Below are 11,488 nucleotides of genomic sequence, written 5' to 3' on the forward strand. Positions count from 1 at the left end.
ATTTTGTAACTTGGATTACTTGAAAAAGAAAACTGTTCGAATGATTGAAAACAAAATAACAATGTAAATATATTGATAAGAAAAAAACAAAAACAAACGAAGGAACCCGAGTTTAATTTTATGTCGTAATCATTCAACTCGTTAGCGGGTTTATTCAGCGATTAGGGATAACCATACGACATATCTAATTACCAAAGCGATTTTTTTTAAATTTTTTTTTTTTATTAAAACTAAACCTGTTTATGAACCAATTTTTTTAAAGCCAACACTTTAGTTATTTTGAGAGCGTGCAACTGCACCCGAAAGGTTGATTAGGAAACTCCAAATCCTTTTATGACTCGGAAAAAAAAGGGGCTTTTTATCGGCTTAAATGATAAACTAATGTTAAATATTAGTATTTGCCATCGATTCTGAAATAAAATGAAATCCTGACATTGTGATCATTTTTGCAGGTGTTATGTGCCAAATATTGAAATAAGAATGTTTAAATTCAATTATTGTAATTTAAGTCTTTAATTTTAAAGTCGATTTTATTTATAAAATATCTTTTTAGAAATCAATCTCAAAAACAATCTGAACAATAAATCTCTTTTGTTATGGCTAAGTTTTTGTCAAGGGTAGAAATTATAATAGACAAGTATTCATCCATGATGACATTTTACCGATTTCCTGGTTTACAGGTATTCTTGCTAAATTTCTTCGAAAGAATTGACATAAACAATACTTCAACTAAATACGTATATTTCATGCAATAATGACTTTTATTTCTTCTGACTTTTCCTAAACTAAACATAAAACATCGGTTAGGGTTAGTTTAACATTCTGTAAAAGTACCTTCCGTTTTTTTTTGTTTTTTTTTTTTTTGTACTTCTGCAGAGAAGGTAAAAAACCGATAAAAACTGGATATATTTTTCGTGTTTTTATTCAATTTAACATGTTTATTCAGCTCGAAAAGAATACAGTGTTTACCGATGTGTTGGAAAGTTCAAGATGGCGTCTCACACATTCTTTAACACCGTAAGTTTGAGAAAAGGTGTTATAAATAAAAAACTATACAAAATACTATTAAAAACCCGCCGAATATATGTCAACCTATGTCACGGTAACATATATTGAGCGAGTTTTTAACAGTATTTTAACCGGTTTTTTATTTATTACACCTTTTTCCAAACTTACCGTGTTAAAGAGAGAATCGGCCGCCATCTTGAATTTTCCAATACATCGGTAAACACTGTATGCTTTTCGAGCTGAATAAACATGTTAAATTGAATAAAAACACGAAAAATTTGCCTTTGATAACATTTATTTGTTATATATTTGTTTTTTGGCAACTTATTCGAATCTATGTGTACAGTAATACAAACCCGAAATGAATTTAAGACCACGAGTGAAATGAGAAAAAGAAGTCAGCGGGTTTGGTTGCCATAACAACGTGACGGTAGTGAACGTGTGTGTGTGCGTGTGTGCGCGTATTTCGTGTAGTTTAGTTTCGTATAATAGTTTCGTATTTTTTTAATTTGTAAATAACAAGTTATTAAAAAATTAAACCCTTCCAAGATGGACAATAAATAAAGCCATAATATTTTATGGTAAAAGTAAGAGCGTAGAAACGATTGTTTTTTAGGAGATGTGATTATTGGATTAACCAATCAGAAATCGTCTGTGGCACACACACATCTCTGTTTTTATAGATATATAGAAGATAGATATAGATATAGATATAGATAGATAGAAGATAGATTAAATGTTAAATAGATTTTGTAAATAGTACAGTTGAAATGATTAGAATATTTCCAATATGTAATAAGGTCGAGGTAATTAGTTAAAGAGATTTAATATAATGTGATATGCAAATGAGCATAAGTAATTCGATATGGGGGTGGTTTGTAGAATAGTATATAAAGAAATTAGGCAAAGATTCTTATGTCTCCTATAACAGAAACATCCTAAAATGGGTTCTAATGTTTCTCTACCAGGAGAGATCTACCCTCTTACCTCCTTTATATTTCGTTGATGGTGGAGAGCTGTACACACAGACAGAAACACACGAACCCTATTACTTTATAAAAATATAGATATGTATATATATATTATATATGTATATATATATATTATATGTATATATATATTATATGTATATATATATTATATGTATATATATATTATATGTATATATATATTATATGTATATATATATTATATGTATATATATATATTATATGTATATATTATATGTGTATATATATATTATATGTGTATATATATATTATATGTATATATATATTATATGTATATATATATATTATATGTATATATATATATATTATATGTATATATATATTATATATGTATATATATATTATATATGTATATATATATATTATATATGTATATATATATTATATATGTATATATATATTATATATGTATATATATATATTATATGTATATATATATATTATATGTATATATATATTATATGTATATATATATTATATATGTATATATATATTATATATGTATATATATATTATATATGTATATATATATTATATATGTATATATATATATTATATATGTATATATTATATATGTATATATATATTATATATGTATATATATATTATATATGTATATATATATATTATATATGTATATATATATATTATATATGTATATATATATATTATATATGTATATATATATATTATATATGTATATATATATATTATATATGTATATGTATTATATATGTATATATATTATATATGTATATGTATTATATATGTATATATATATATTATATATGTATATATATATATTATATATGTATATATATATATTATATATGTATATATATATATTATATATGTATATATATATATTATATATGTATATATATATATTATATATGTATATATATATATTATATATGTATATATATATTATATATGTATATATATATATTATATATGTATACATATATATTATATATGTATACATATATATTATATATGTATACATATATATTATATATGTATGTATATATATATGTATGTATATATATATGTATGTATATATATATGTATGTATGTATATATGTATGTATGTATATATGTATGTATGTATATATGTATGTATATATATATATATGTATGTATATATATATGTATGTATATATATATATATGTATATATATATATATGTATATATATATATATGTATATATATATATATATGTATATATATATATATGTATATATATATATATGTATATATATATATATGTATGTATATATATATGTATGTATATATATATCATATATGTATGTATATATATATGTATATATATTATATATGTATGTAAATATATATTATATATGTATGTATGTATGTAGGAAAGAAAATATTTTACCACTTCCATTGATCTTAACCGGTTTTGGCCGTGACTTCTCAGCAGAAAAAGTATAGAAATCTTAGATTATCGAGGAATTTGAGAAATAATAAGCCTATAACACACCTCAGATATTGTTCTGCCGTTTGTGCATATTATATTTGCATGAAATATCTTGATTTTTAATCCTATTAAGGTCAAAATCCGACGAGAAAAATTAGTTCATTTTATTTATATAGAGATAATGTAATAGAATTATATATATATATGATGTAATAGAATTATATATATATGATGTAATAAAATTATATATATATGATGTAATAGAAGTATATATATGATGTAATAGAAGTATATATATAATGCAATAGAATTATATATATATAATGTAAAAGAATTATAGATATATAATGTAATAGGATTATATATATAATGTAATAGAATTATATATATAATGTAATAGAATTATATATATAATGTAATAGAATTATATATATAATGTAATAGAATTATATATATAATGTAATAGAATTATATATATAATGTAATAGAATTATATATATAATGTAATAGAATTATATATATATAATGTAATAGAATTATATATATATAATGTAATAGAATTATATATATATAATGTAATAGAATTATATATATATAATGTAATAGAATTATATATATATATAATGCAATAGAATTATATATATATAATGCAATAGAATTATATATATATATAATGCAATAGAATTATATATATATAATGCAATAGAATTATATATATATAATGCAATAGAATTATATATATATAATGTAATAGAATTATATATATATAATGTAATAGAATTATATATATAATGTAATAGAATTATATATATAATGTAATAGAATTATATATATAATGTAATAGAATTATATATATATAATGTAATAGAATTATATATATATATAATGTAATAGAATTATATATATATAATGTAATAGAATTATATATATAATGTAATAGAATTATATATATAATGTAATAGAATTATATATATAATGTAATAAAATTATATATATATATAATGTAATAAAATTATATATATATATAATGTAATAGAATTATATATATATAATGCAATAGAATTATATATATATAATGCAATAGAATTATATATATATATAATGTAATAGAATTATATATATATAATGTAATAGAATTATATATAGATATAATGTAATAGAATTATATATAGATATAATGTAATAGAATTATATATAGATATAATGTAATAGAATTATATATAGATATAATGTAATAGAATTGTATATATATAATGTAATAGAATTGTATATATATAATGTAATAGAATTGTATATATATAATGTAATAGAATTGTATATATATAATGTAATAGAATTGTATATATATATAATGTAATAGAATTATATATATATATATATAATGTTATAGAATTATATATATATATATATAATGTGATAGAATTATATATATATAATGTTATAGAATTATATATATAATACGATAGAATTATATATATATATAATGTAATAGAATTATATATATATAATGTAAGAGAATTATATATATAATGTAATAGAATTATATATATAATGTAATAGAATTATATATATAATGTAATAGAATTATATATATAATGTAATAGAATTATATATATAATGTAATAGAATTATATATATATAATGTAATAGAATTATATATATATAATGTAATAGAATTATATATATATAATGTAATAGCATTATATATATATACTGTAATAGAATTATATATATAATGTAATAGAATTATATATATAATGTGATAGAATTATATATATATAATGTGATAGAATTATATATATATATATAATGTGATAGTATTATATACACTTGTGCCCGATATTATTCATACCCCTCGGATCTTTGAGATTTCTATAAGAATATTGCTCAAACCAGAAGGTAGACAATATTAAAGGGATTTCAAACAATAAATCAAGCATAAGCATTTAATTTAAACTCAACAAATAAATAAATTATGCAAGTTTGAAACATTATACAAAGAAAAACAATAATGGCACTAGTTCAAAATTATTCATACCTCTCTTACTAATAGTCAATAGCATGCCCTTTATTCTTAATAACTGCCTGTAACCGTTTGGGATATTTATCAACAAGGTTTTTACAAGCATCAACACTGATTTTTGACCATTCTTCAATGCAGTAGTTCTTCAAATCCCTCAAATTTCTAGGTTTCCGCTTTTTAACCTCAGTTTTCAATATGTGCCAGAGGTTTTCGATAGGGTTCAGGTCGGGACTCTGGCTAGGCCATTTCAAAACATTAATTTGATTATCCTCAAACCATTTCTTGACTATTTTGGCAGTATGTTTTGGATCATTATCCTGTTGAAGGACCCAGTTTGGTCCTAAATGGAGATTCTCCGCATCCTGTCTAATGTTTTTCTGGAGTATCTCCAAATATTGCTCCTTCTTCATGGTTCCATCTATCTTGACCAAACTACCTGGACCACTAGCCGAAAAGGAGCCCCAAAACATTAGGCTACCACCACCATGTTTCATCGTGGGTATGGTGTTCTTTGGGTTGTAAGCTTCTCCTTTCTTCCTCCAAACGTAAGAAGCATCCATATGGCCAAACAATTCAATTTTTGTTTCGTCAGTCCACAAAATACTTGAGAAAACGGACTCTGAAGAATGGGTCCTAGCAAACTTTAGACGTGCTGCAAGGTGTTTTCCGGTGTACAATGGAGTCCTTCTTGGTCTTCTTCCTTTCAGACCATTTTCATGCAGAGTCCTTTGCAATGTTTGCCTTGATATTTTTATGCCAGAAGACTCCAGATTTTCTAAAATGTCCTTAGCAGTGGTGGTTGGATTTGCATTAACACTTCTTACAATATTCCTGGTGGCTCTAGCAGACAGTTTCCTTTTCCTTCCTCTACCAATCAAGTTGTTTGTTGTGTGGTGGCTCTGGAATTTTTTGATGATGCTCTGTACTGTTGCTGTAGGGACCTCAAATTTCTTGAAAATTGACTTGTAACCTAAACCATCCTTATGTGAATTCACAATTCTATTTATTTTAGTCCTAAGATCATTACTAAGCTCTTTTTTCTTCCCCATTCTAATAATTTTTATTCTTTTATTGGTTTTCAGTTGATATCATTTTAATTTCTGAAAAATGCAAAAAACGAAATGAAATTAATCAAAGGTTGTATAAAAGCATTCAAAATAAGAATCAAACAGAAAACAAACAGTCAGAAACTCGATTAATACTGAAAAAATAAGGGGGTATGATTATTTTTGAACATTGCAGATTTTATAAATAGCTGTATATTTCTTTTATTACAAGTATCCCGAGATTTTAAAATGACGAAAATGATCAGAAGAGGTTTATTAAGAATATGTATCAATATGGACGTAAACAATAAATTCTTACAAAAGTTACACCTAATAAACTCAATTTTCAAGGGGGGTATGAATAATATCGGGCACAACTGTATATAATACGATAGAATTATATATATATATATATATAATGTGATAGAATTATATATATAATGTGATAGAATTATATATATATATAATGTGATAGAATTATATATATATATAATGTGATAGAATTATATATATATATAATGTGATAGAATTATATATATATAATGTGATAGAATTATATATATAATACGATAAAATTATATATATATATATAATGTGATAGAATTATATATATATAATGTGATAGAATTATATATATATATAATGTGATAGAATTATATATATATAATGTGATAGAATTATATATATAATACGATAAAATTATATATATATATATAATGTGATAGAATTATATATATATAATGTGATAGAATTATATATATATATAATGTGATAGAATTATATATATATAATGTGATAGAATTATATATATAATACGATAAAATTATATATATATATATAATGTGATAGAATTATATATATATATAATGTGATAGAATTATATATATATAATGTAATAGAATTATATATATAATGTAATAGAATTATATATATATATAATGTAATAGAATTATATATATATAATGTAATAGAATTATATATATATAATGTAATAGAATTATATATATATATATAATGTAATAGAATTATATATATATAATGTGATGGAATTATATATATATAATGTAATAGAATTATATACAGTGATGATCATATTTATTGGCACGGTAAAATAAAAGTTAAATTTTGTCTAATAAATTCTAAAAAAGGGATTAAATTAAAGAAAATAACAAAGTATATTATGTATTTTTAACTGGCCTTTCCGATGCAGCAATCGGATTTTAGAAAAAATGAATAACAAAGGAACAACAAACATAATTGCAAAAAACCCTTGTTCAAAATTATTGGCACGATTTATTTAATAATCAATTGTATAGCCTTTGGCCTTGATTACCTTCCTCAGTCGCTTTTCATAGTTTACAACCAAGTTGTTGCACTCTTCAGTAGTAATTTTAGCCCACTCTTCCTGAAAATAATCCTCCAATTGAATAAGATTCTTAGGCTTCCTTTGCATTACCCTCAATTTTAATGTTCTCCATAAATTTTCAATTGGATTAAGGTCTGGGCTTTGTGATGGCCACTCCAAAACATTAATATGATTGTCCTCAAGCCATTTCTTAGTCAGTTTAGCCGAATGCTTTGGGTCATTATCTTGCATGAACCACCAACGACGACCAAGTGAGAGCTCTTTAGCAGAGTCTTTCAGGTTTTCATCCAATATTTTAACATAATCTTCCTTTTTTATGCTACCTGTGACCTTAACAAGTCGCCCTGGTCCAGAGGCAGCAAAGGATCCCCAAAACATCAAACTGCCTCCACCATGCTTCACTGTGGGTATGGTGTTCTTAGGCAGGAAAGCTTCGCCAGATTTTCTGTAAATATAAGACACTTTATTATGGCCAAATAACTCTATTTTCGTTTCGTCAGTCCATAGAACACATTTCCAGAATGCAACATCTTTATCAATATGACGTTTTGCAAAGGCTAGCCTTGCTTTCAGGTGCATAGGCTTCAATAAGGGAGTCTTTCTCGGACGACATGCTTTTAAACCAGCTCTCTTCAAAACTCTACCAACTGTATGTCGAGATACATTCACTCCAGAGGTGCTCTGTTCATCAACAATCTCCCCAACAGAGATCCTTGGGTTTTGTTTTACTTGTCGAACAATTTTCCGTTCATCTCTTGGGGAAAGAATCCTTTTTCTCCCTCTACCCTCTAAACTCATAATGTGGCCTTGCGATTTGAACTTGTTTATTATGGCTCTAACAGTGGATTTGGGAAGGTTTAGCTTCTTTGAAATCTTATCATAGCCCTCCCCATTGGTATGGCATGCTACAACAAGCTTCCTGACGTCTTCGCTGTGTTCCTTAGTTTTAAGCATGGCGATTGAAAATTATAATTTAGTCACTTATAATAGTTTAAATAAATCGCTATCTAAAAATTATCTGAAAAAAATTATTCACTGAATTAGCGTTAAACAAGCATAATATGGCTATAAAAAAGTTCAGAAAGCACGTAAACCGGAAATTGATTGATATTATACTGATACTAAAAGAAAAACAAAGCCGTGCCAATAATTTTGAACAAGGGTTTTTTGCAATTATGTTTGTTGTTCCTTTGTTATTTATTTTTTCTAAAATCCGATTGCTGCATCGGCAAGGCCAGTTAAAAATACATAATATACTTTGTTATTTTCTTTAATTTAATCCCTTTTTTAGAATTTATTAGACAAAATTTAACTTTTATTTTACCGTGCCAATAAATATGATCATCACTGTATATATAATGTGATAGAATTATATATATAATACGATAGAATTATATATATATAATACGATAGAATTATATATATATATAATACGATAGAATTATATATATATAATATGATAGAATTATATATATATATAATACGATAGAATTATATATATATATATATATAATACGATAGAATTATATATATAATACGATAGAATTATATATATATAATGTGATAGAATTATATATATATAATGTGATAGAATTATATATATAATGTGATAGAATTATATATATATATATAATGTGATAGAATTATATATATATAATGTAATAGAATTATGTATATATAATGTAATAGAATTATGTATATATAATGTAATAGAATTATATATATATAATGTAATAGAATTATATATATATATTGTAATAGAATTATATATATTGTGATAGAATTATATATATATAATGTGATAGAATTATATATATATAATGTGATAGAATTATATATATAATGTGATAGAATTATATATATAATGTGATAGAATTATATATATAATGTGATAGAATTATATATATATGTGATAGAATTATATATATATATATATATATATATGTGATAGAATTATATATATATATAATGTGATAGAATTATATATATAATACGATAGAATTATATATATAATACGATAGAATTATATATATAATACGATAGAATTACATATATATATAATACGATAGAATTACATATATATATAATACGATAGAATTACATATATATATAATACGATAGAATTACATATATATATAATACGATAGAATTATATATATATAATGTGATAGAATTATATATATATGTGATAGAATTATATGTATATATAATGTGATAGAATTATATATATATAATGTGATAGAATTATATATATATATAATGTGATAGAATTATATATATAATACAATAGAATTACATATATATATAATACGATAGAATTATATATATATAATGTGATAGAATTATATATATATATAATATGATAGAATTATATATATATAATGTGATAGAATTATATATATAATACAATAGAATTACATATATATATAATACGATAGAATTATATATATATAATACGATAGAATTATATATATATAATGTGATAGAATTATATATATATATATAATGTGATAGAATTATATATATATATAATGTGATAGAATTATATATATATATAATGTGATAGAATTATATATATATATATAATGTGATAGAATTATATATATATAATGTGATAGAATTATATATATAATGTGATAGAATTATATATATATAATACGATAGAATTATATATATATAATACGATAGAATTATATATATATATATAATACGATAGAATTATATATATATATAATAGAATTATATATATATATAATAGAATTATATATATAATGTAATATGCTTATATATATATACATATAATGTAAATGAATTATATATATAACTATACAGATATATATATAATATATATTATACCGCCTAGAATCAGGTCACACTACTACAACCAAATTGATGTCCATATGCCGACAACTGTTCCAAACATATGGTGCCCCAGAAGAACTCAGCACCGATGGCGGCCCACCTTTCACTTCCAGCATGTTTCAAGAATTTCTGAAAACATGGTGTGTTAGGCAAAGATTATCTTCTGTTGCGTATCCCCAATCCAATGGCAGGGCAGAGCTCGCAGTAAAAACTGCAAAGAGGATTGTGAAAGGAAACACAGGCCCCCAGGGTTCCTTGGACAACGACAGTGTTGCCCGGGCCATCTTGCAGTATCGGAATACCCCAATCCAAAGCATTGGCCTATCACCGGCTCAATTATTACTTCCCCGTCGACTACGCACTTCACAGCCAATCCTCTACAAGCCTCATCCTGAATGGGTGTCAGCGGCGCAACATCGCGAGGAAATGCTCCACCATCGCAATGCAAAAATAGTAGAAAGATACAATAAATATACCCACAACCTTCCACCGTTACAAGCTGGTGACACCGTAGCCATCCAAAATCCAGTCAATCGCAGATGGAACACAACGGGCAAAATCATCAGGTCCCTACCAGATCGACAATACCGAATCAGGGTTAACGGATCCGGAAGGATCACACTTAGGAACCATCGTTTCCTCAGAAAATGCGAACTCAAGCCTGCACCAACCCCAATACTAAGTTCAACACTAGGACCAACAATTCCCTCAAGCGATACTACATTCTTGCATCT

The sequence above is a fragment of the Euprymna scolopes genome, chromosome 34 (genome assembly GCF_053919585.1).
Source record: "Euprymna scolopes isolate OS-2025 chromosome 34, ASM5391958v1, whole genome shotgun sequence".
Lineage (NCBI taxonomy): Eukaryota > Metazoa > Mollusca > Cephalopoda > Sepiida > Sepiolidae > Euprymna > Euprymna scolopes.